We start from the raw sequence: 27,830 nt of genomic DNA on the forward strand, positions 1-27,830 counted from the left end.
TAGTAAACAAATGGAATGTGCTAGCCCAAGGAAGGATATATACTAAAGTGTATGAAGCCTACTAAACATCCACCTAAAGACCTTTTTGATAATAAACTCCCATAAGGCATTTAGCCTGGACAGGCTGTGTGCATCGATACAGTGTTAAATGAAAAAGGCTTTGGGTTGGAATAAATAACAGCGGGGGGTCCCCCAACTCCATACATTATAGGGTAGGGATAGGACAGCTGCCCACACTCCATCTTTGCCTTCTTTGTGCCCAGCGTTTCTGGGAAGTGGGACAAAGGGCACTCATGGCACCTCTCTCCTACACCTTTTAGAACCCTCTATAATTTTGGAAACACATTACATAACTTCAGAAGCATTACTATATGCTAAAGCATACAGATTCTGGGGAAGACTGCCTGATTTGTATCCTAGGTTCACCTCCACCAGCTGTGAGATTTTAATGTTTATTTATTTTTGAGACAATGTGAGAGACAGAGTGCAAGCAGAAGAGGGGCAGACAAAGGGAGACACAGAATCTTAAGCAGGCTCCCGGCTCTGAGCTGTCAGCACAGAGCCCGATGCGGGGCTCGAACTCACGAACCGTGAGACCATGACCTGAGCCTAAGTCGGATGCTTAACTCACTGAGCCACTCAGGTGCCCCAACAGCTGTGAGATTTTAGGAGAATTACTGAACCCCCTGGGCCTCCGTTTCCTCATCTATAAAGTGGGGGTAGTAGTTATGATAGCAACCCCAAAGAACTGCTGCAATTAAATGGATTCATTCATGAAAAGCACATAGGACAATGTCTGTCACAGAAGATGTATTCAATAATGCTATTATGTGGCAGTTGTCAGCTGTATGGGTGAATCCAAACACCACGCTGGACCAGCTGAGGAGGGTGAGCAATGGCAAGTAGCTCGGAAGCACGCTGCCTCGGAATGTTCTGAGGGGTGTGTAAATGGGTTGGATAGTAGCCTCTCAAAAAATATGTCCATGTCCTAACTCCCAGAACATGAGAATATGACCTTATTTGGAAAATGGATCTTGAACAATGCAATTAATTTAAGAATCTCAAGATGAAATCATCCAAGATTATCCAGGTGGACCCCAAATCCCATTACAAGTGTCCTTATAAGACACACAGATGAGATGGCCATGTGAAGACAGGCAGATATAGGAGTGGTGTAGCCACAAGTCAAGGGACACCAGCAGCCAGCAGAAGCTGAAAGAAGGAAGGATTGATTCTCCCTTAGAACCTTTGGAGGGAGCACAGCACTGCTGATGCCTCGTGATTTTGCACTTCTGGTCTCTAGAACGGTCTTAGGGTTACTCCAACCTTAATATGTATACAAATTGCTTGATGATCTTGCTAACCTACAGGTTCTGATTCATCAGGTATGGGGTGAGGCCTGAGATTGTGCATTTCCCAAAAGGCCTTAAGTGATGCCAGTGCTGATGGTCCACAGACCACGCTTTGAGTCACAGGGGTTTAAGAGCATATTGTCACCAGCAGCGCTATGATGACAAAGGGGATGCCTGGAACAAAGGGTCAGAAGTTGTAGATCCAATCAGCCACCACACTTGGCCACTGTGACAGTGGAGGAGCCCCCTTTGCAGCTAGAGGATAAAGAGCAGAAGCAAGTCACTGAGCTCTGGCGGCACGTCTCCCTAGGCTCGGTCGATGCTTCTGAATTGAACAGCAGCTCACTGGGGCAGTGCTAATGGGTTCTGACTGCTCCTGTTCATCACTTTCTAACAGGGTCAACCAAGAAGTGGTCTCGTCCTTTTGGATAAAAACAAAACAAAACAAAGACAGAATAAGATTTCCTTATCCCTGGCTTATGGAGGACCCAGAATATCTCGTGGGAGAATGGAAACTTTGGTTACAGAATCCCAGTTTCCAAATTTAAGTGAACTTGATGGAGACTTATACATCAGTACTTTTGCCCTATTGTTTTTATGGAATGAAAAATGCTTGGTCCAAAAAGAGGACGAGAACTTGCCTCTAAGGTAGCCTGGGCTCTTACACCTGTGAATACATCTTGAGAAGCTCAGGTTGGTCACCAAGAGAGGAGGGGATACTGGTATGCCACAGGATGAGGGTGGGAATAAATAAAGTAGCTTATCCACTAAAACAACCTCAGTTAAAAGAAGGAAGGAAGGAAGGAAGGAAGGAAGGAAGGAAGGAAGGAAGGAAGGAAGGAAAGAAAGAAAGAAAGAAAGAAAGAAAGAAAGAAAGAAAGAAAGAAAGAAAGAAAGAAAAAAGAAAAAGAAAGAAAAGAACAGAAAAAGAAAAAGCCAGTCCACCAAGTCTAATCAAGTCTAATGTAGGAATGGGAAGAAGACACAGAAGTTTCTTGGCCTTGTTAAAAGAAAACCACAAGCCCAAAATGGAGTCACTTATGCTAGGCCAAGTCACCAAACCAGGGCTTACTACCTAACCTAATTGCAGTTTCAACCTCCCCCCAGAAATGTTGTCTTCACTGCTCAGTCAGGAATTTTCTAGTCAGTACCAGTGAGGTCATCTGTCACATGGGCCCTCTCCCTGTCCCAAAGGAAGATGAGGTCATCCACCTAATAAGACCCCTTGCTCCGTCCCCTAAGGGGAAGTGACCTTGCCTGAAACAATCCTTTCTATTCTTTTGCCAGTTGTCCCTCTCTGTTTCTGCCTATAAAACCCTTCCATTTTGTACAGCTCCTCTGAGCTCCTCTGAGCTCCTTTCTATTTGCTAAATGGGATGCTGTCTGATTCATGAATCACTGAATAAAGCCAACTTGGTCTTTAAATTTACTTAGATGAATTTTGTTTTTAACAGCCTGAATTCTATTTTCATTTCCCACTGATCTCCTTCTCCAGTGCCCCTCCTGCAAACCAATCCACACACACAGTTTTGTCTCTAAAATGCTTCACAAAAGCCACCCAAGACTTCCCATTGTCCGTAGCCAAGCCAGCCATGAGGCTTTCGATCATGTACCAAGTCCAGTGGATTGGTGGCACTGACTTAAGAGAGCTTGAGTCCTCCTCTGAGTTCAGTCGGAGAGGAGGAGGGGATTGGTTTCCAGAGTCAGCCATGAGCTCAGGGCAGAGGCAGTGGCATAGTGCCATTTTTTTCTAAACAACAGGATAAAGCTCCTATTGGCTCTCAAGGTCCTCAGGCTAGCACTTCTCCCAGTCTTCCTCTGAAGGAAAGCCCCCAGCTCTACACATGTCTCTCCCTCCTCTTCCCCTGGTCAAGGTCTTTCCATTCTCCAGCACTTAACTCTCTCCCTCTTCTTGGTTCTGGCACCTCTCATTTGCCACCAAACTGGCATCTTTTCCTGCTATTACTCATCTCTGTATATGAGTCAGGACAAAAATGATTAATGCATGAGTGTTCCCAGCTTTTCCCCTTCCCGCAGCCTCTCTCCTCCATGAACTCCAAGAAAAGCCCACCTTGCCTTATTGGCTCCTTTGGGCTTTGTGAGGTAGAATCAACAGGGAAGGGAGCTGGGAGAGAACAAGAGGAGGGATCTTCAAGGAAGCTGGTGGCTTTTAAGGCCTTGTGTTGAGACAGGAGCAGCAATATGAGGTAAGACGGCAGCAGGCAGCAGAAAAAAGTGGATTTATAGGAGTTGTGTAGCTTGCACCCTCCCTGTTTCAAAGTCAAGAAATGCAAGACCTTAAGTTATCACAAAGGGCTTCTGTTTATTTAAGTTTGTGCTGAGGCCACAACGATACACTCAGTCCGGACCTCATGGGACATGGCCATGCAAGTGTCCCATTTATGCCTCCCGTGCTCTCTTCCTGCATGACTTGAGGGGCCATTCCCGCACCTGTCTTCCAGGGTCTGGGGCAGATCCCAGAGTGGCAGAGTCAGGCAGGCCTGAAAGCTCACTCAACGTCCTTACTTTACAAAGAGCCTGAAGCCCAGAGAAAGGGTCTATAGTCCCTCAACTTCCACGGCAGCTAAAATGCCTGTGTGAGCAGTTTTCCCAGAGCTGATGGCACAGTGTGTCTGCTAATGCCACTTCCCTTCCTTCCTCCTTCAGGATGAGGTACCTTAGGTCAGGGGATATCAAACCAGTCCAGTTTGACAGGTATTGATTGAAGACACTCAATGAAAAAGTACTCTGTATGAAAATATGTTAAACATTCTAGAAAAGCCTACTATGGACACTAACCTATTGTGAATTATTTTATGATGGGAAGTATCACTTTACATAGGCAGTAATCATCCCTGGTCATGGATAAGACCCTCTGACCTCTTTGCCTTTGGGTTCAGCCCTGCACTTACAGGTACGACCCCTCCCCTATCTTCTCTTTCTCATCCTCTCCTACTCTCATAACTTCCTCATTCTCCTCATCCACAAACACCACCCCTGAAAGCTCATCTCATCTTCCCTGCATAGAGGCAAGTCCATTGCATAAAAAGCTAGGTGCACCTTGGGAATGTTTGTTTCTGATGGTGGGAGTGGGGGAGTCTCATTAAAGATCACTCTGGTGTTATTGGCCTGACATACCCATTGGCAAACTCTCAAGGACACATTTAATGTCTGGTTCTTACTGAATGAAGCAACCTGGCCTGGGCTGTTCACAGCTAATCATTCCTCAGCCTTCCCAGCTGACGATGGCAGACTCCATGTCAGCTGGTTTTCTGCTGGGCTGGGAGCAATAGTAGGCATTGACCCAAGACAGAGGGAAGACGCCAGGACATTTCCTCCCTCTCTCTGCCTCATGTGGCACCTCCTCCATGGCCCCAGCTCCCACCTGAGAGGCCTACCATGTTCCAGCTTCCAAAGAGCGAGTGACCCTGGCCCCATGGCTGGGATGACACCACTTTCCCCAGCTTCACCCTCCAGGTGCCTCCTAGCCTCCTTCCTGGCAGAAGTAACTTCCTGCTGGGGCTAATACCTGGGCTACCTCCCAGGAATCTGATCTTTTACCTCCTCCATTACCTGTGCAAATGTCCTGCATTCAATGCCTTCTGCTGAGATACTTAGAGAAGTTCCTGTTTTCCTTCTACGAGGCTAACTGATACACACCCCAACTCTCCACCTCCCTTCATAAAATCTATGAGAAAACTGAGGCCAAGAGAGTGTGATTCATCCAAAGAAAGACTCAGTGACGCTTTATGGTCAGTGCCTGGATTGGGCTTCCTGGCTCTGCCCTCCTCATCTCCGCAGAAAATGTCAGGGAATGCTTGATTTTCACTTTTAAGCTAAGATTTGCAACTTATCGAGATCAGCAAGTTTGAAATATGTGACTTGTAAAGCACAGCCACAGTCCCTTCACACTCCTGACATGCCCACTGGACATGGGGAGTGATTTAAAGCTTTGCTCTGAGAGATGGAAACACATCAAGTAGAATAGCCAAGCTGTCACCACAGCCAGTCACCATCGGCTTCTGTACCTCAGTTTCTACATCTAAGGAAACAAAAGTGACACAAAATGATCACTTCCAGAAGCATTTGAACAGTTCTTTTAATATATGCAGCAAAATTCAACTCTTCAGAATTTGGACCAGATGGATTCTCAACTCTGCAAAGTAGGTTTAATTTAATAGTTATTTAAACATGCCACATATTTTAAATACACAGTGCTTCTCCTAATTAACACTTCGTAATTTCTCAAAAGAGTCCCATAGGCAATTGCTACTATTTGTAACTGGTGAAAGGTTGTGTCAAGAAAATGAATCCTATTTCTTTCCTGAATTGCAGCCCTGGGATAGTGTATGTGAAGGATCTTGTCTCTTCTACCTCATATGAATGAAGTGGTAGGAGAAAACAAGGGTCACTCCCCTGGGGTTGGTTGATGGAGACATGTGGGCATAGGGACCACCTTGTGCACTTCAAGCACTGATGTTCTTCAGAAGGTCTGAGGGGCCAAGGTTGGTTATGCAGATGCACATAAATTACACAGTGACCTAATAAGAAGATGTGGACGGACACACACACACACACACACACACACACACACACACACACACACACACACAGCACTTGCAAGAAAAAGCCAGTTGGTTGGGCAAAATAACCTGAAATAGTAGTCTGTGTGAGGCTGAGAGGCAAGGCAAATGAAGCCACAGGTACAGAGTGGGGGCTGGTGGCACTTGGCCCCCAAATCTCACCAGGCTGCCCAAATATCCTCACCCTACTCCTCTGTGCCTAAAGTTTGATCACTGAGAGGTTTGTTAGACTAGTGTCTTCTCTCTTTAAAGGCCAGCACTCCTGGAAGACTTGACCAAATATTTGTAATCTCTTCCTACATCAGTGTGACCTAATGAGACAGCTTTCTTCCCGGAGCTTTGCAGACATCAGGGGCTAAGTCAGGGACCCCAAAGAGAACATGCAGCACTTAGGGCCATGCACTGGGAAGATGCCTTACTTTATTGTAACGGGGACCCTGGACACCTGAGGAGTTGAGGTAAGGCATTTTTAGAGGTTCATAGGGCACCAAAGGGGGAGGGAGGAGGGAATGTCTACTTACCCAGGGTTCTGCCTAGGATGACCCTACACGCACCCGCTCCCACTCTCACTCTCCACACCCACACAACCTCAGGATTGCTTCTTCTTTGGGGGAAGAAGGAAACATGAACAAAAGGTTGACAATGAGGCAGAAGAAACTGAGTGCGACTGGGGAAGAGCTCATTGTGTGAAACTTTTTTTCTGGAAATTCTAAAAATAACAAAGAACTAGAACAGGCTTTCACTCATCACTACATTGGATGATATAGGAGGGAAAGGCCTTGTCTGATTTTGTTCATCACTGTATCCTCCGCATCTAGGATAGTGCCTAAAAGATAAGAGGTGCTCAGTAGGAGCTTGTTAAATGAATGAGACGGTACAGACCAGTGTGCAATGAGAACACCTGAAGGCCCCTCTAGCGGCATTTCTGAAGGCCTGCTGGGCATTTGTGTCTGCATAATCTCTTGTTGGAGTTACGGATGGGCATCTGGGAAAAAAGGAAATCCCTCTGCAGTCCCCTACAGATATGTATGCTGAGCTCTGCAGGCTTTCTGCTGTTGCCCTGGGTCACTGCCTTCATTAGGCAGCATCTGCTGAATGGCCAGCCCACACGGCACATCAGGCAACCTGGGCATCTTCTCTGCTGATGCCCACAACAGGAGATGGAGGCTGCAGCAACCAACCTTAAGTTTCTCTCAACCAAAACTTTCTGCCCTTCAGTAGGCGGCAGGCTCTGCACCTGAAGATACTGAAGGGAAACTCTTTGGGAAATTTTCTGCCCTTCATTTTTGAGTCACCACAGGCAAAATGAAACTGCTGGTATTCTGCTGGACCCAATGTCCCAAGGTGATGTTTATGGCCACCTTTTCAGTCTGCCCCTCCCCTCTCATGAGGTTTAGGGGATTAAGTGCTGCAGGCAGCAGATGAATACCTAGCCATGATTCTGTAGGAAGGTAGAACAAACTAAGTAATTTCTAACCAAACCATGAAGTGGTAATATATATTATATATATAGTCTAGCATATAGTATATACTATATAGAGAGTATATATAGTGTGTATATATAGTATGAGACCTATAGAGCTTGATAATTTGCAAACACCATTTGTCAACCAATCAAAAACAGCACTAGGTGCAGCCAGTGACACTCCTACCTAAAGCACATCTACAAAAATCCACTTCCAAAAAAAAAAAAAATCCACCTCCACATGGAAGCACCTCGCACAATTCTAGGCTCACAGTAAGTCTTCAAATTCTGTTTGATTTAGAAACATTTTAGTACAGGGGCCCCTGGGTGGCTCGGTCGGTTAAGTGTCCGACTTCGGCTCAGGTCATGACCTCACAGTCTGTGAGTTCGAGCCCCGCGTCGGGCTCTGTGCTGACCACTCAGAGCCTGGAGCCTGTTTCAGATTCTGTGTCTCCCTCTCTCTCTGCCCCTCCCCTGTTCATGCTCTGTCTCTGTCTCGAAAATAAATAAACGTTAAAAAAAATTAAAAAAATTAAAAAAGAAACATTTTAGTGCAATGTATATCTGGACCAATTGAGATCATATATGTGTGAAACAAAGCTTTCCTGATCCTTGGATAGACACTTGAACCATACACCATACTGAGAAACCACAGCACTAAGTGGGCACTCCAGGAACCGTGTCCTCGGGAAAGAGCACTGGACAGACTCAAGAACCTGGGGTTTTTGGTCCTAGATCTCTAATTAACTTGCTCTGTGATCAAAGCAAGCCATTCATAGTCTCTGGGCTTCTGGGCATCTGTAAAATAAAGTGTGGGACAAGGCAGCCTCTGAAGTTCCTTCTAGTACAGAAATGCTCTTTTACTGAGAGTCTGGTTTGACTGGCTCCAGTGGTGTCTCTGCTTGGTCCGTGTGGCATATGGGCTGAGGCAGGCTCTCCCTCTCCCTGAACATCCTCAACTGGCCCTGAGAGATGTGGGAAGTGTGGAAGGAGAGGAGGATCTGGCAAGGTCCCAGGGACAGGGAGGTTGCCTCTAAACAAAGAACTCAGCCTAGGAAGCTTCCTGTAAGGGGAGCCCACTGTTTGCCTGGGGGAGTCAGGGTCTTTTCCTTTGCGGAGATGAAAGAAACAAAGGAACTTGTGGAAGGCTTTAGAATGCCACAGCTCATCCCCTGGTTACTGGGGGAGGGAGGCATGCAGGAGCTAAATTTGAGCCACAGAGCTTTGAACTTCATAAGAGGAAAGAATCACCAAAACATCTCAAGAAAAAGGTACGGGGTTCCGGCCCCCAGCTGTCTGTTCATGCATCTGTCTGAATTGGCGTTCCCCTGCTAATTAATTCCTGCCTCATCAGTCGCTCTTGGTATGTAAGTCCTGCTCACAATCTCCCATCTACATTACCTAGCATTTGAGAATGCTGTGCATTGACACAGACACATGAAAAGTAAGACAGATTTGAACAAATTAGCTGCTTTTATAAGCTCAAGGTCCAAGGGCCATCTTTATCAGATCTACCACAGGCTACAATTTTGCAGATCTTTTCCCTGCATTTTCTGGCAACAGATGTTGCTTCTTGCAGGAGACGTGAAATCACTGCTGGCATGTCTTCTCCCCTGTGATCTGTAGGCTGCTTTTTAAAGAGGCTTTAATAATGCATAGGAAGGGAAGGGTGGTGCACGAATTAAACACCAAACCGCTGCCTTGAAATCAGGCCTGGTAGGCAAAGCGAATGGACCAGTTTTTAGCCTGAATCTTCCGGTTTGCATCAGGAAAGGGTTTGGATCCCAAAGCCTTTTCTCAGGATGCCATATGACAAGTGCAGGTCTGAGCCAACATCAGCTTGTCAAGTGCTGATTTTCATTACCTCCCAACTGCCTGGCCACACAAATCACTTCGAGCTAAAGAAGGAAAAAATGCTTTTCATTTAGCCATCAACAGTTCTGGGGTAAGTACATATTTGACTGACATCTTAAAACTTAAAAAACTGACATCAAAAAGATGTTGCAGGTCTGGTAAAATACATCAAGAATCAGAAGCAAAGCAGTGAAAAGGAAGGGACAATTCTATGTTTGGATTCCCAATGCGTAGATTACATAACTGATGTCGCTGTGCCACCTGGGAAGTTTATAATATTGTTAAAATACAGTAAGAGTTGGCGAGTTTTCAGAAAGGATAAAGAAAGGATCTCCTTTCTTGTCCCCAAGTCCCAGTGCTTTCCACAGACACACAAAGCCCACCTCCAGGAGCAGATGAGCAAACTTCATCTCTGTTGTCAAGGAAACCAGTCTGTTCTTAGCTCTAGAATTAGAAAGCCTGCGTCTGGCTTCAGCAGTGCCTTATGCCCACTTCTCGATGAGGCCCGCCATTTCTTGCCCACTGGGGACACCGAAGACCATGTCACAAAATCACTAGCCCTGGCCAGTGGAGTGGGGGCTCCTTCAACAGCCCAAAGCAACCCACCAGACGGGTGCACAGCCCATGCAAACAAATCCATGGGGGGAGAATTGAGTTCATCCACACAGAAAGGGAGAAGACAATTGACAAAGAACAAGCAATTGACCCACGTTACTGGGAACGGCTTAGAAAATAGGATTGACCATCCAATGCCACCCAACATTTTTCCCTCCAAAACATTAACCCCAAAATTTCTCCAAAGAGTCAGCCCACTGGCATCCATCAATGGCTCAAACCTGGTGCTCTACTTGAGGCAGAGAGTGGGGCCCAGAAAAGCCTTTTGTGGTAAAGGGTCTGGGTAAGTGCTTCACTTTTGGGGGGAAAGCATTTGGAGAGTTGGGGGTAGGACAGGGGTCTGAGAAGGAGAGAGGAGAACCACAATATTATTACCACCAAAGAAGTGGGAGTCTGAGATGGAAAAGAAACAGAGACAGAATGAACAGCCTGCTGGCAGGAGAGGGGAGAGGACGACTGGTATCTTCAGGGATATGCTCTGTGGAAACAAAGCATGGAGAATAAATTAAGGGGACCCTGAAATTATACATGTTAAGGACATGGGTTGCCCAGAAAACAACCCATGTGCTTGATCCTCTGAACTCCCTGAGCCCACATGGTCAGAAGTGAGTACCCTCTACCTTGCATTATACCTATTTGGATACATGCTTTATCTATTCTTGCAAACCAGGAGCCCCACAGATCTATTTCTGACCCATCCTCCACAGCCCTGGAAGAACTGCTTACACATATGAGGACTGATTAGGGTCTGTCGAGTTTTCCTGAATGAATGAATGAATGAATGAATGCTTATTCTAGACACTGTGAAATCACCTACAGAAAGTGCTCACAATTTTGTAGTGATCCTGAGAAAAAATTTTAAGATTTTCATCTCTCGAGTTCAGAGAGTATTAGTTGGGATTTCACTTCCTGTGGTGCTTTATCCAACTGTCCCAATTATTGCAATTGCCTTATTATAATTAATAATCCCACTGACAATGATGGTCCTTGTCAGCACAAGGAAGCTATAATAAGACACCAGAACAGAGAAATGGGGAATAAAGAACACTCGCTGAATTAAACCCTAAGAGTGGACACAGTGTTGAGGGCAGACTGACATAAGGATTAGCTGACAGAAGAAATGAGTCCTTGTCCAGTAGGAGTGGACTTTCACCTGACAGTGTAATAGCACAACCAAACTTCATTGCACACCAGGTCAGTCCTGGAGGGATGGCACAGCCCTGGGGATGTGGTTTGTACAACACAAAGTTTAAAGTATCTCAGGTGCTTTGCTTGGATTTCTCAAACACCAGGAAGAATTGAGAGTCTCTAGCGGTACTTTTTAAAATCTCCCTTTTCCTTTCCAATTCACTGCACTCACATACAAAGCTACCACAAGCCTTTTCCCCTAAGCCTCAACCTCCCCACTGCCCAAAACTCCTCTCCTGAACCAGTGGCTATGCCTTAGTCCTACTTCCCTCCTCCTCCCTCTTTCCCCTCACTCCTTCCCTGACAGCCTCAACTTTACTACACAAATTTAACCTCATTCAATTCAGCTTTCCTTTCTCCTACCCTGCTCACCTCTCCTTCCAAGCTCTGTCTCTTCCCCTACTTTCCACCCCAGAAGCCAGGAGTATAGGCTGAATTAGGCAGTCATGCCTTTCCTCCTCAAGAGGGTCCAACAGGGCAAGGGAAGTACCTATGTGCACAAACCAGAGTCTTCTTCAACTGCCAAGGGAGCAGAAAGGCTGAGAAACATCAGATAGATGGTAATGACTTTCTCCCCCATCCCCTAAAGACTGTATAAGGAGGAAGGAGAACCAGATGAGCATGAAGGCATAAACGAGTACTGCAGGGCAGTGGTTGGATAAAAGCTGGGTTAAAGGGTGGGCCAGCTGGGCAGGAGCCTGGAGCACCAATTATCAAGCCACACTAAAAAATCATTGGCACAAGTTAACTCTAGTTCATGTAGAAATACAGTGTTAGTTAGCCACTTTTTCATAGAAACAACACACACTAGCTGAGGTTTCTATACAAGACTCCTCCCATTGTGGTGAAATTTAAACTGGTTCTGCTCCCACTAAGCAGACAGAAAACTTATGACGGCTCCTTGACCATGTTGATGTATAATTTTCAAGTATTTTTGCAAAATGCTCCTCGAGGCTTCATGGTATAAACATAACAGTCCCCAGAGGTCTGTCACCACATCCAGTTGAAATTTCTAAACAAATAAGACAAGAGAGAGTGCTATGTACTGAGATAAGTTAATTAGCTTACATAAAGTCTAGAACTTGTCATATGCCTTTCAAGAAGCTGCCTGGTTCAGAAAATCTTATTGAGACTTTCTTGACTTTGGGCATGTAAAGAATCTAGTTCTCCCCACTCTTGATTTAAAAGAAAAAAAGTTGAGGGGCACCTGGGTGGCTCAGTCAGTTGAGCGTCCGACTCTTGATTTCAGCTCACATCATGATCTCACGGTTTGTGAGTTTGAGACCCACAGTGGGCTCCGCAATGTCAATGCTGGGGATTCTCTCTTCCCTCTTTCTCTGTCCCTACCCTGCTTGCTCACTCGCACGCTCTCTCTCAAAATAAATAAACGTAAGAAAGAAAGAAAGAAAGAAAGAAAGAAAGAAAGAAAGAAAGCAAGCAAGCAAGCAAGCAAGCAAGCAAGCAAGCAAGCTGAATAAATAAATACTTAAATAATATCAGCCTGGAGAGAGGCAGAATCATTAGTCCACCCAATATACTCATAAAGGCACAATTCAGGAGAGAAAGACCATCCCTGTTATAAAAAGGATACTTCAGGCTTGACACTATTTTGAAACATTTAATTCATCCCAGTTCTGTTCTGATTCCATCTCCTTAAGAATTCTGTGATTCAGCTCCTCACATCCATTTGAGGCCAAAAGAGAGCAAGTTCTGGCAAATATACCACAAATTGCCTCTAATCATTCACTACCACTCTTCAGAGTGGAAATCATTATCCCCATTTTACAGAAAAGGAAACTGAAGCCCAGAGCATTAAAGTTTCTCAGAAACATGCAGCTAATAAGTGGTGGAGCTGAACACCAGCCCTGGGTGCGTCTGATTCCAAAGTCCAGTGCACCAAGAGGCCTCTGATTATTTCTAATAGCTTATTTACTTAAAAAGAAAATTAATCACCACTTAAGAGACTTGTTTATAAATGAAGACAAAAATCTGGTCATGGATGACCAGAATTTTTTAAATAATTACAAATATTATAAAATATTCCAATTTAGGATGGTGTCTACCTAGTTATCCATTACTCACTCTCCCCCAACTTTTCATTAAGAACTTATGTTGACTCGCACACTAAATCAGATCAGAACTCATAAAGACTCCAGAAACAAAGACTGACGATTAGACTAGAGCCAGGACAATGGATGAACATTTACTCATCAAAGACCTATGAGATTGAAAAGAGAGACACAAACAGAGACTGACACAGGCACTTGTCTTTGTCCCTTTGTGAAGAGAAAAATCAGATAGAAGGTGATGTCTTATTCCTCCCTACTGCCTGCCTTCTGGCTCTGAACCTCCAGAAAATTTAGCAACCTTCCCAGTACGATGTGGTGGTTGTTCCTTGAGAGGCCAGAGTCATTTCACACACGCCACAACCGTGAACATCTCTCATGCTATGTCTGTACCAGGACTACAGTGTCAGTCAAGCAACATGGCTGGGGACAGACACGGATTCCAATACTACGTTGCAGCCAGGGATTTGAAGACACAAATAAGAAGTGGCTGTAACAGGTTATGTGTGGGAATCAGATAAAGGCTACTTATATAAAGATATATAGCTATAGACGTAGATATAGATATATCATTCAACGTGAATAAAAACCGTTAGCTATCTAGGAAAAATAAATGTAAACAAACTATGTGTTGCATTATTTATATCAAAGCCAACAAAATTCAAGGTAAAAACCTCTAGATAATGCAAAGATTATTTTTATCTTTGAAGAGAGTAGTTCCCACAATGAAAATACCATATTGAATGATTATGCATCAAACAACATAGTATTGGACTCTATATATGTATTTTGATATATATGTATATAATATATATATATATATCAAAACCAATTGGGAATCGGTCAGAAAATAACAGGATCTCAATAATAATGGATGACATTAATATGCTTGTCAGTGCATAACAAATTAAAGAGGTTAAAACAAGTGTGTGGGGGGAGAGAGGGTAAAAAAGCCTGAATAAGTTGATTAGACTTAAATGTATCCCTCAGTACCCACATTCTCACAATACAAACTCAGGAACCAATAGGTTTGGGTGACAAACTTGGAGTGCAAATTAACATTATAGAAAGCAATTTCACTGCAAGTACTAAAAACAGGGAAAAATGCCTCTTAAAATAAACAATCCAGCAAAACATTTCTTCATTCTAAGAGAAGCATCATTTATCTTCAGGGGGACAGTGGGGTTTTATGTTTTCTTTTGTTTTTTATTTTTTGGGGTCTAAGAAATTTTTTGATGGCCCTCTTAAAAAGTGAAAAGTGAGTTCCTTCTTCCCTTGCTATGAAATAAATATATATACTAGTCTCTACCCCTAGTTCCTGACACAGAGCTCTTAAAACCCTTGTAATCTCCTGAGAAACAGGGGTGCTAGAAACATCTTTTTTTCCCTAGTATTTGATCTTTGACCCAGTTTCCTGACCCGCAGCTTAAACCCTTGTAATTTTATGACTGATAGGAATGAAAGGCACATCTACCCAGAGTTCTTAAATCTCTTGGAGTTTCCAGCATTATAGAAACATCTTTTGCACTAATGAAGTGAATCTTGGTGGGCTTCAGGATGGGGGCTAGTCACCGGAAAGATGAAGGTATGATTACAAGCTTAGAACTTTCAGTCCTGTCTCTCATCTTCCAGCACAGGGAGAGGAGCTGGAAATTGAGTTAATTGACAATGTCTTTGTGATGAAGCCTCCATAAAAATCCCTAAAATACAGGATTTGGAGAGTTTCCAGTATGGCGAATGCATCCACATGCTAGGAGGGTAGACTACCCCACCTCCATAGAGAAACTCCTATACTTGAAACCCTTCCACACCTCACTCTATGTACTTCCTCATCTGACTGTTCATCTGTATCCTTTATCATATCCTTTGTTATATAATAAACCAGTGGACATAAGTAACTCCCTAAGTTCTGTGAGCTGTTCTAGTAAATTATTAAATGCAAAGAAGGGCTGGGGGAGCCCCTGATTTATAGCCAGTCAGAAGTAGCAGAGGCCCAGGCTTGCAACTCGCATCTGAAGTGGGTGTAGTCTTGTGGGACTGAGCCTTTGACCTGTTGGATCAGATGCTAAGTCCAGCTCTGTAGTGTCAGAACTGAATAGAATTATAGGGTGCCCCACTGGAATTATGGAGTTGATGTGGAAAAAAAACACACACTCAATTTCATGTCAGAAACGTTGTGGGTAAAGGAAACAAGTTCGTTTTACTCGCCAACCCTCATCAACCTTGATGTGGAAGAAGATGGGGAAACAAAGGGATAAACTGCCCTGCAGAAAGAGTAACAAAAAAATGAGAAGTGGTGTTCCAACAGCAAATGGGGAAAGACGAGAGATGCAAGAACAGGCAGCGGCACTGGGACAAGAACACAGCAAAGAACAGGGCCTACAGAAAGAAATAGACAATGAAAAATTCCCTCTGATGGAGAACGGCCAATAAATTTCAAGAATCATTGATGCTGAGTTGAATTTAAAAGTTGTTTCTGGCCCTACACTATAAATACCTTCTCTGTGCCTAATCCTTTGATTAGGAGTCTGACGTGCAGAAGAGCCTTGTGTTAGTGGTGCTTTGGGAGAATAAAGGAGAAAGGACAGTGTTTAGTGAGGGCAAATGTATTAACAAAGAGGGCAGCTCCTCTGGGAGGCAAGCTGTCAAGTATGATGGACACCCTTGTTCACCAGTATCTTTTTCTCCTCCATTTCTGGGTACAGAAGAGGATGATAGTTTCCCACTCTCTTGCAGCTCAGCACTGCCTATGTCCTTCTGTGATCAATGCAATATGAGCAGAAATTCATCTGGGAAGAAGCATTTTAGAACCCATCCTCCTGCTACAGCCACCAGCAATTTCCAGATGGTGACAACTCCATCAGCCTGTGAGGGAGACATGGGACAGGTCCCCCCCAAAACTCAATAGACACACAGCAGGAGCAAGAGATACATTTCTGTTGTGTTCAGCCACTGAGGTCATGGAGGGGCTTGATACTTCAGTGTAATAGGCCTGTCATAACAAATAATCTGAATGAGGCCACCATCAGAAGCACCAATAATATAGACTAAGAGGCAGACTAAAATAAAAGCCCCTCCTCCCAAAATGTCTTGGGGAATCTGTGAACGGTAAGGACCTTCCACAGTTTGTGGAGTAGAGATCTGAAGCATTTTGATTGCATATTAAAAGAAAGGTAAACTGCATATCAAAAACGGGTGGGAGGTCTTAGAGACATTTGGACTACATACTGATGGAACATTTATAAAAATCTACAAATCAGGACACAAAGGAATCTCCAATAAACCCTAAAAATTGAGAAAGACATATTCTCTGACCACAAAACTAGGTAATACATTTTTAACAACAAACAAAAAATGCCACCTAGAAATCTTAAAACTCTCCCCTAAATAACATCTGTTCACAAAGGAAATCTAAACTGCAATTGCATATTATTTTTTAAAATGACAAAAGGGACACTATATATCAACAATTAGTGGCTGCAGCCAGAGCCACATTTAGAAACAAATTTACAGCCTTTAATATTTTTATTAACAAGAATGAAGGAGCGCCTGGGTGGCTCAGATGGTTAAGCATCTGACTCCTGATTTCGGCCCAGGTCATGATCTCATGGTTTATGAGATTGAGCCCCAGCACGGAGCATGCTTGGGATCCTCTCTCCCTCTCTTTCTGTCCCTCCACTCTGTCTCTCAAAATAAATAAATAAACTTTCAAAAAAAAAAAAAAGAATGAAAATCAAATAAGCATTCAACTTTAAAAGTTAGAAAAACAGAATAGGCTTAAGGAAAGAAGAAGGAAATTAACATATTAAAAATAATGAAATAATTAATCCAAGAGCTGGTTATAAATAAAGACATATTCTTAGCAAGTCAATTAAGAAGTAGCTAGCACAGAAAATTGGGAATGGGAATGGGAACATACCAGTTTATAGAGAGAAAATAAAAATTTACGAGGACAAGAGCAAAGCCAGCCTAGCCAATGGGGCTGAGGGGGGAACCGAGGGGAAGGAGGAATATGTGGTGTCACTCAGCCATGGCCTTGTTTTGGAAAATGGCTGCCCGTTTGTGATGAATGTTAGCATTTAATTTGGCAGCGTCCAGAGAGAATCATATTTCAACAAGCTCTATGCATAATGAGACTACAGGAAGCAAAATTCTCAACATAGAGAACAATCCAATTCTGCTTTGCCGTTTTGGGGAGGGAAACAACAGATACATTTCTTCATGACTGTTCATGGTGCATCATCACATATCACACCACCCTGGATCTGGATGGTTGCCTCACACTAGGCCTGGCTCACAAAGTGTCACTGGTTATTGGAGAGGTGGGAAGGAGCCACAGTCTACCAGGGGAACAACCTGACCCCAAGGTGTGGTACAACAGGTGTGTTAAACCTCTGTAGGTGGTAATGATCAAGGCCTTCCCTCTCCTTTCAGGGCCAGGTCAAACCCCTCCTCCAGCTTGAGCCCTTACTTAAAATCTAACTGGTAAGAATTTACCCTAATGCAAACTATGGACTTTGGGTGATAATGATGTGTTAGTATGGCTCATCAATTATAACACATGTAACATTCTTGTAGGGGATATTGATAATGGGGAAGGTTAAGCAGGTATGGGGCAGGAGGCATATGGGAAACCTCTGTAGCTTCTGCTAAGTTTTGCTGTGAACCTACAAATGCTCTAAAAGAAATCTATGCCAAAATCTAACTATCATTTGCAGCTCTGACGAGGCAATCGCCACCTATTGTCCTTTGGCATTCACTAGCTTTCTCTCCCACTTTCCTTTCTCTCTTTCCCTTCTCTCACATCAGACCAGTCTGACCACCCTCGAGTCAGGAAGTCAGGACCATAATCTCAGCTCCTCCACCACATACCCCAGCTAGTTGTGGACTTGAAGGCAAATCAGTTAATCAATTTTGACATCTCTTCAATCAGCAATTAAAATGAGGATATTGGTTTGTATAAGTTTTCAAACTATCCTGAGAATACTGAAGGTTCTAAAGAAATGAATCATTCTATGAGCATTTGATTCCATCTGTTCTATTTGAAAGACTATAATAAGCCATGCTTTTAATATCCCTAACATAAATATGTCTGAGATTACCAATACCTTGTGCTAATTCTTTCTTTCCTGCTGCAGACTTGAGAACTGCCTAAAACATGTCCTGGGACAGGAGAGTTCTATTTCTGAGCTGGTAAATTTTTTGAGAGTAAAGCCTGTTTGTGTCTGTTCACATGAAAATGTACCATCAAGTCCATCACCAACAAATATGTGTGCTGGGCCCAATAAGACAGCTTGAGAAGCTCAGCTCCAATCAGAGCCAGGTCTTGACATTGCAAAACTAAGTGTTGGGTGTTCTTATATAACTTTATTTATACATACTGTTTCTTTTGGGGGAAGTAGAATAGTTACTGTTACAAAAGAGAAATGGTCTGCTGGCTGAAGAGAGAGTCTTTTAAGAGAAAATATGAGATACTTATGACCAAAGCGATCAAGTTCAAAGTGAAGCATCAAGTCAGACTCAGCCAGTACCAACTGATCCTTCAACTCTTTTTGGCTACAGAACAACAGTGACACAAACAGGAGGAAGGCCACAAAAACTCAAAAGACAAGAAAATACAGTAGCTATTATCGATCTTTGGAACTCACCTCCTAGGACAACAAAATCCATTCAAGTTCTTGATATGCTTTGTAGCAAACCCTTTAGAGTCTCTGCCATAGAACATGTATCTAATGAGCCTGAAAATGAGGTTCTTGGCTACATTCAATCTAAAACATACATCATAATGTATTTTTTAAGTTATGTAATATTTAAGTTTGACAGTGCATGTTTAACATTGCCCATGAGGGAAAAACACACGCTCTCTTGTAAAAGCTTATTAAATCTTATACCACAGACCTTGTCATATGTGCATTAAGTGAAAAGCCTCCTTCAAAAATATAGTGCTGCTGTCAGATAGCACAGTCCACCCAAGAATCTAAGACAGTGGATTTAATGACTTAGCTAAGTAGGTCAAAATTATCACTGCAAATCACATCTTATGATGGATTAGGTTCCCAAGTCCATTAATATGGCCAAAATTAGTTAAAGTGAAAATTATCCTTGAACATCTCAATGGCTAGGAAGAAGAGAGCTCTATGTATCGCCCTGTACAGTAATGTACGTGGGCAATTATGTAACATGTACATTGTAACGTATGACTCACAAAAGAGTATGTGCAAAATATAATTGTCATATTACCCTGTTTCTCTAGGAGTCGGATTACCATGAGATACATGCGAGCATAAAGAACCAGCTCTACATGAAATGTTCAGGCTTGCTGATGGAAATGAAGGAATTTGTGGTTCTCTTTACGCTGCTTCTTGGACATGACAATCACCCAGGTAATTTATAAGGGAGAATACATGCTTTGAAACCCTTAACATTAATACAAGAAGAGAAGAAAATGTTTTTTCTTCTCAATAGGCATGTAAAATCTCAAATAAGTTTGTAAAATTTGGAAATACTTCTCTTTAAAAATAAACCTATTTAAAAATAAACCTGGTTTTAAAAACCCAGTAGAGACCTCCCAAAAGCATGGTTGTACAAGTATCATATGACTTCACTCATATGAGGACTTTAAGACACAGAACAGATGAACATAAGGGAAAGGAAGCAAAAATAATATAAAAACAGGGAGGGGGACAAAACAGAAGAGACTCATAAATAAGGAGAACAAACAGAGGGCTATGGGAGGGGTTTGGGGAGGGGGGATGGGCTAAGTGGGTAAGGGGAATTAAGGAATCTACTCCTGAAATCATTGTTGCACTATATGCCAAATAATTGGGATGTAAATTTAAAAAATAAAATAAAACAAAAGCATGGTTGTAGCTTATTTAAAGCCATCCTTGTGTATGGCGAAGATAAGCACAAGCTATTAGGAAGGAGGCAATACTTTTCAAATCAAAGTTTTAATGTGTCAAACAAATGAAGACGTTTCTTTAAACATTCCGTTCTCAGAATTCCTCATAATATTTTGAGGAGTAAATCCCAGAATATTAGTTTTTCATTACAAAATTTATTGCCTGTGGGGCACCTGGGTGGCTCAGTCGGTTAAGCATCTGACTTCGGCTCAGGTCATGATCTCATAGTTCATGGGTTTGAGCCGCACATCCAGCTCTGTGCTAACAGCTCAGAGCCTGGAGCCCGTTACAGATTCTGAGTCTCCCTCTCTCTCTGCCTCTTCCCTGCTCATGCTCTGTCTCTCTCTCAAAAATAAACATTAAAAAAAATTTTTTTTAAGTTTATTACCTGTTTAAAGGCAAGGTGCTGGTATAAATACTTCAAATGAAGCAAGAAATTTTTTTGACTTTATTTTTCTGACAAGAAACTTACCAGACACCTCTGAAACCTAACAAGAGTACCCTAGCTTGCATATATTGTTAATATTTTTAATAAATCAAATGAGCTTAATTTGGCAATTTAGTTTACAATATTATCTGTTTACACATCATTCTACATTGACAATGAAAGCATTTGGATTTGACATTCCAAACAGCATGCATTTGACATTTTAAAACTCTGTGTAAATATCTGATAGAAGTAACAGCTAAAGAAAAAACTTAATAGCATTGGACATTTTGTAGTTTTAAAAGCACACTGACAAGAATTTTCTATCAAACACTAAAGATTTAAATTGGGCTGAGTTGCTTGTTCAATCAATTCTATCCAAATTGAACTTGGAGAAATAAAATGAATGCTGTTGTTAGATGTTGCCAATGATTCAACTGAGGAAAAAAAGCATCAGCAAATGCTATGTAGAAGGTAGGCTGGTGAGCAAAACCAGGCAACATCCTAGCAAACATAGAAATCACAGTTTGGTACAAGAAATAGGCATTGACCAGAAATACAGAAACATTGTACATGTACCTGTGATCACTGCTATTTAGCAGAGACACCCATGCCAGAAAATCGTATAGTTGAAGGATTTAGCCACCTGGTAAAGCAGGTCTGAGACAGCTTCCCAGTGGCAATGACATTTGAGCTAACACTACAAGGAAGAATGAGAGCAGGGCTTAGGGGGCGGGGCACAAGTGGTGTTGGGAGACTAGTTAGAGGCCCTGCAGGTGTCCAGATGGGGTGATGGAGATGATGAGGCTTGGAGTTGGGGCATGAGGAGATGGTGAAAAGTACATGGGTTTGGGAATGTTTAGGAGACAAAAAAAAAAAATCAAACAGGACTTTATGGTGACCTGGATGTGCCCTCTGGTTCTCTTTTTTTAAGCTTTGGATCAATTAATGAAACTGAACCTAAGATTTCAAGGTGAACTGTTAAAGTGCCCCTACACTACACTTGCTATAGGTTTGGGTTTTGTTTTGCTTTGCTTTGTTTCTTATTCCCACACCCCTTTTCCAGACAGTGCCACAAAATACAGAATCAGAGACTGAGCAAGTATATGCTATGGGAAGGTCTTCAGAGTACAGGAAATGGTGCTTAGACATAAAGGGGGCTGGTCTCCTCCTGAGGCACAGGGCACATCCCTGTGGCATTTCTAACATCCCAGCACAAAGCGGGGAAATGCCATGTGCCATCCACTGCCACACTATGGCCTTGGAACACACACCCCTCCTCCCCGCCCCCCCCCCCGCCCCCCCGGAAGCGCAGCTGTCTGTGCTGACTAGGAAATTGCCTGCCCCTCCCTCTTGAGAAAGCACAGCAGATGCTTTTTATATAATGTCCAATTACTCCAAGGAATGTCATCATTTTTATGATTAATCAGTTGCACACATTCAGGGACATATGTGAGATGGGTATTCAAGGACAACAAAAGACCCTGCAGAGAGGAGATAAATTGAGCCCAGCATCTGTGGCCAATATATACAGAAACAAATTAACTGTATATATTGCATAAATACCTCTCTATGTAGATTACTGCCAAAACAAGGAGTAATTTAATCTAAATTCATTGTGAAGCAAATCTATTTTTTAAATCTACAGGTTATACAAATGGTGAGGAAAAATTGTAAATAATAAATATCCCCTTGATAGAACTCAAATAATAATGAGCTAGGGAGCCTGCAACTGTGATGATCACATATAAAATAGCACCCAATAAATAAAAAAGAGTTTCTGTGCTCAAAAGGATTCTTTCAAGAAAGAATCAAATCAAGCAGGAATATTCCAACTTGCTTTGTAAGGCCCAGCTCAAATGTCAGCCCCTTTGTGAAGTTTTCTCTGATCTCTTGAGCAGAATTAATAGGCCTCTCCTCCGAGCCCTTACGACACTTGTCAGCGGGTAGTGGAATTATTTATCATGGGGTGTCTCTCGGGTGGTTCTCTTCGATTTCATTTTCCTAGCATACAACCCAACTTCCTTCTCATTCTGCGGCTTTGAAGAAAATGCAAATATGAGAAGCATTGACAGTAGAGCTGGCAGCTGCTAACACCAGGAAACTGTCCATGGGGCCAGGCACTAACCCCATGCAATCATTCCTTTCATCCTCACAATGATCCAAATGACAGAAGTCCCACCAAGATGAGCAAACCAAGCAACAGAGGTGAAAAGATGTGTCCTCAGCCACACAGCTAGTAAGTGAGGACAATCAGGATTCTAATTCAGGCAGTCCCACTCTGCCACCCTGCAGACTGGGGTGAGGTGGGAAATCACTGGCCTTGGAGTCCAAATACCTGGAGTCAAGGTCTTTATTTGGTAGTTTACTAGCTGTGTCATCCTAGGACACTCACTGAGCACTCTGGCCTCTGAGATTCCCCCTACAACTCCACAGTTCCAGGTTTCATGCACACCCACCTGTAAAACAGCAACCGTCCCCTTAGTGGCTGGGCTTCCCACCAGTAAGCACAGCCTGCAGCTACTGGATTGGCATCTCAGCCAAACATTTTTGCTGAGACAAATGTTTCTGGCTGGATTTACTGGGGCATTCTTTCTTTCCTGGTGTCCTTACCCATCTTGCAGCTTTTAGGCTAAGTGCTGGGAGACGGCAAAGGTTTAGCAGATGGGTTTTCCTCGGCATTGCCTGGGGAGGTGGCAGCCATCTCCTACTGGGCATTACAGCCACCCTCAGACCTCTGGTGAAGCCCAAGGTGTTAAAGAGGACCAAGAAGTTCATCTGGTGCCAGTTAGACTGATATATCAAAATTAAGCACAACTGGCGGAAACCCAGAGGCACTGACAATAGAGTGTGCAGAAGACTCAAGGGCCAGAGCTTGATGCCCAACATTGGTTACGGGAGCAATAAGAAGACAAAGCACATGCTGCCCAGTGGCTTCCCGAAGTTCCTGGTCCACAATGATTGTTTTCCCCAGGCCACTAAGCACTCACTTGCAAAGCACATTCCTATTCTCAGGTTTGATGACCTGATTGCTTTATCCTGTGGGTCCTTTCCTCCTCCTCACCTATCTCCAGAAGTAAGATTAGAAATGTCACATATTTGGGGTGCCTGGGTGGCTCTGTCGGTCAAGCATCTGACTCTTGATTTCGGCTCAGGTCATGATCTCGTGGTCTATGGTTCAAGCCCTGCATCAGGCTCTGTGCTGAGAGCATGGAACCTGTTTGGGATTCTCTCTCTGCCCCTCTCCTGCTCGCTCTCTCTCTCTCTCTCTCTTAAAATAAATAAACATTTTTTAAAAATGTCATATATTCAGAGATCAAAAGGAAACCTTTTTTGGAATCTGTTTATGTCTCTGGATCTTTCTCTTTGACATTATTGTCTGCTGTGTTCTTCAGGCTAAGCTAGGCTATGCTGCACTAATGAGCTTTCTTTCCCCTGGCCTGTGTGCTTTCCCTGATCACACAAAATAAAAGGGGAGAACCAAAGACAGAATGAGACCCTTTTGGCTCCTTCTCCTAGTAGGCTCTTCTTTGCAGGTCCTACCTGGGAATGGAGGAATGCGTTCTAGATCCACTGGTGATTTGAATATGTGACCACAACAGTGATCATTGAGGACTCTGTCATTGACAAGACTCTCCTAAGTCACAAGGCAGCATCCATTGTCTCTGAGAAGGTGGGAGCCTCTCTTTTCACTGCTTTAAATGTTGACCAGAAGAAACAGCGATGCTTCCACAATGCATTCCTAATGTATTACTCTATTACTCAAAACCTGGCAGCTATATATTTAAGGGATTTGGGGTCATAGGGAGGGAAGCTCCAAATACCATTAGAGCACATTAAAGAAGATGAAATTAGCTTAGGAATGTAAGTACATATCAAGCCATTAAATAATTTAAAAGGCACTTAGGGTAGCATTGAGCCATACAAGTATGAGCACTTCAAACTTCTTTGGTTGAACTGAGCTAAAATGTTTGGTAGGATTAAACTTGGAGGCTGGTGCAAAAACCCTGGAACTCTACAGAAAACATTCTATCATGTGGACACATTTTTAACAAGGGTGATCTCTTGGTCACTAACGCCATAGGAAATTGTGTATGTGGCAGTCATGGCCAGCTGCCTAGACAATATCACCTCCCTTTCTTCCTTCCTAACAGAATCTCAATTTTGTCCAACATACAATGTGTCCAATAAAAAACCTGTGTTTCTGGGGCACCTGAGTGGCTCAGTCAGTTAGGTGGCTGACTCTTGGTTTCGTCTCAGGTCAGGATCTCATGGTTCATGAGTTCAAGCCCCACATCAGGCTCTGAGCTGCCAGTGTGGAGCCTATTTGGTGCTCGCTCTCGCTCTCTCTCTCTCTCCCCCCCCCTCTCTCTCCCCCTTCCCCACTCTCTTTCTCTCTCAAAAATAAACTTTATTAAAAAAAACCAAAATCTACATTTCTCAGCATTCCCTGAAGCTAGAAGCAACCATATGATACAGTCCTAGTTAATAACGTGCAAGTATAAATCTGGAATTTTTTGGAAACTCTAATTTCCTGATAGAAATGCTACTCCTTCTCCCTCACCACTTCCTCTTCCTCTCTGAATAGAAGGTAGTTGAGAGATAAGAAATGGAGTATCTGGTTTGCAAACTTTCAAGAGAAAGAATCCCACTGAATACATCAGAGCAGAGAGATAGAAGGAGCCCAGTCTACTGGTGCCATAATGAGCTAGTGTGTAAATCCCAGACTCTGACTTTGGAACTTTCTAGGTAAGGGAATAAATCCCTATTGGATTAAGCTACTGTGGTTGGGTTTCTGTTTCATGAAGTGGAGGCAACCCTTAATCAATATAGACACACAGACAGAAGTGTTTCCTGTCCAATATCACTTTGAAATTGGAAGGATAAACACAGGTGCTTGTTACAGGACCTTTCTCAATATTTTCTGTCCTAGGTACCTGATGATGCTTCAAGAGGGGGTAGAATACAGGGTCCTCAAATTCTCTTGACCATGGAAACTTTTATTTCATGTTACATTTCTTGAGAATAGTGTTTTACCAGATATACATTGGAAAGCAGTGTTTCAGGTGCATTTCTCTCTCTCTCCTGAACTAAGAAAAAACATGCCTTTCTAGAGCAATACAAATATAAATTCTTAGAAAAAGTTAAAACATAAAACATTGTAACTTTGCATACTGGGTTGAATAGTTATCTCCCTGAAATTCATGTCTCCCTGGAACCTGTGAATGTGACCTTATTTAGCAATAGGGTATTTGTAGAAAATTAAGAATAATTCATAGTGGATTAGGATGGGCCCTAAATCCAACGATGGGGGACTTTATAAGGAGAGGGAGATTTGGGTATAAAGAAACACAGAGGACACACAGGCACAGAGGAGAAGCCTATGTGATGATGGGGGCAGAGACTGGAGTCATGTGGCTGCAAGCCAAGGACACCAAAGACTGCTGCTAACCACCAGAAGTCAGGAACAGGCAAGGAAGGATTCTTCCTTTACAGCCTCCAGAGGGAGCACGGCCCAATGGAAACCTTGATTCCAGACATCTACCCTCCAGAACTATGAACAAATACATCTACAGTTGTAAGCCATCCAGTGTGTAGTACTTTGTTAAGGCAGCCCTAGGGAACTAATATGCTTTGTGATGCTGTAATTGTAATAAAGTTTAAATCATTGTAAATTTGTCCCTGTGTCCAGGATGAGGATGAAGCGTCAACATGGGTGGAGGCCTGTCTCAGCCCCACCCGTCTCCTCTACCATATTTAAGATTCTTACAAGGAACTTACATTCTTCCTGTCTTTTTCCTTTGAAACCAAATAGGATCTTGAAAACTGTAACATTAAAAAAGGGAGAAGCTGACATTTAGAAAGAAAGGTCCTGGACAGCCACCACAGTACCCTAAGCTCCACAGAGGCAGCACTGGGGCAAGTGAGAGCCAGATGGGCACTGGGCGGCTCTGCCACATTGAGGAAAATAATTAAACATGGGCAAAGGAGATCCTAAGAAGCCCAGAGGCAAAATGTCGTCATATGCAAACTTGCAGAGAGGAGCCAGGAAGAATCACCTAGATGCTTCAGTCAGCTCAGAATTTTCTTTTTTTTTTTTTTTAATTTTTTTTTTCAACGTTTATTTATTTTTGGGACAGAGAGAGACAGAGCATGAACGGGGGAGGGGCAGAGAGAGAGGGAGACACAGAATCGGAAACAGGCTCCAGGCTCTGCGCCATCAGCCCAGAGCCTGACGCGGGGCTCGAACTCACGGACCGTGAGATCGTGACCTGGCTGAAGTCGGACGCTTAACCGACTGCGCCACCCAGGCGCCCCCAGCTCAGAATTTTCTAAGGAGTGCTCAAAGAGGTGGAGGCCCATGTGCTCAAAAGAAAGGAAAATGTGAAGACCTGGTAAAGGCAGACAAAGCCCATTATAAAAGAGTAAATGAAAACTTACATCCCCCTCTAAAGAAGAAACAAAAAAGAAGTTCAAGGATCCCAATGCACCTAAGAAGCCTCCTTCGGCCTTTTTCTTGTTTGGTTCTGAGTATCACCCAAAAACCAAAGGAGAATATCCTGGCCTATCCGTTGGCGATGCCGCAAAGAAACTGGAGAGGTGTGGAATCACGCTGCCGCAGAGAACATGCATCCTTACGAAAAGAAGGCTGCTAAGCTGAAGGAAAAATATAAAAAGACTATTGCTGCATACTGAGCCAAAGGAAAGCCTGACACAGCAAAAAAGGGAGTCGTCAGGGCTGAAAAAAGCAAGAAAAAGATGGAAGACAAGGAAGATAAGAGAGGAAGATGAAGAAGATGAACAAGTTCATCCTAGCGTAGTTTTTTGTTCTGGTCTATAAAACATTTAACCCCTCCCCCTTCCTGTACACAGCTCACTCCTTTTAAAGAAAAAAACTGAAATGTAAGACTGTATAATATTTGTTTTTAAACTGTACAGGGTCTTTTTTTTTTTTTTCTGTATAGTTAACACACTACCGAATGTGTCTTCAGGTAGACCTATCCTGGTGGTATCTTCAATAGCCACTAACTTTGCCTGGTCGGTATGGGGGTTGTAAACTGGCATGGAAATTTAAAGCAGGTTCCTGTTGGTGCATAGCCCTAATTAGTTATATATGGCGATGGTAGCTGGTTCATTTTCAGTGGTCTCTGATGCAGTTTATACAAAATAATTGTGGTTCTTGGGGCGCCTGAGTGGCTCAGTTGGTTAAGTGTCTGACATCAGCTCAGGTCATGATCTCATGGTTCATGGGTTCCATCCCTGCGTTGGGCTCTATGCTAACAGGTCAGAGCCTGGAGCCTGCTTCAGACTCTGTGTCTCCTTCTGTCTCTGCCCCTCCCCTGTTCTCTCTTTAGCTCTCAAAAATAAATAAACATTA

General features: G+C 43.2%; 1 protein-coding gene and 1 pseudogene across 4 annotated transcripts in view; one reads left to right on the forward strand and one right to left on the reverse strand.

The window, feature by feature from the left end:
- Positions 1–27,830, reverse strand: part of ADD2 (adducin 2) — a 102,901-nt gene that overhangs the window by 57,077 nt on the left and 17,994 nt on the right. The gene's annotated exons all lie outside the window — the stretch shown is intronic.
- LOC122467088 lies at positions 793–27,293 on the forward strand (annotated as a pseudogene).

Source organism: Prionailurus bengalensis, chromosome A3 (genome assembly GCF_016509475.1).
Source record: "Prionailurus bengalensis isolate Pbe53 chromosome A3, Fcat_Pben_1.1_paternal_pri, whole genome shotgun sequence".
NCBI classification, from domain to species: domain Eukaryota; kingdom Metazoa; phylum Chordata; class Mammalia; order Carnivora; family Felidae; genus Prionailurus; species Prionailurus bengalensis.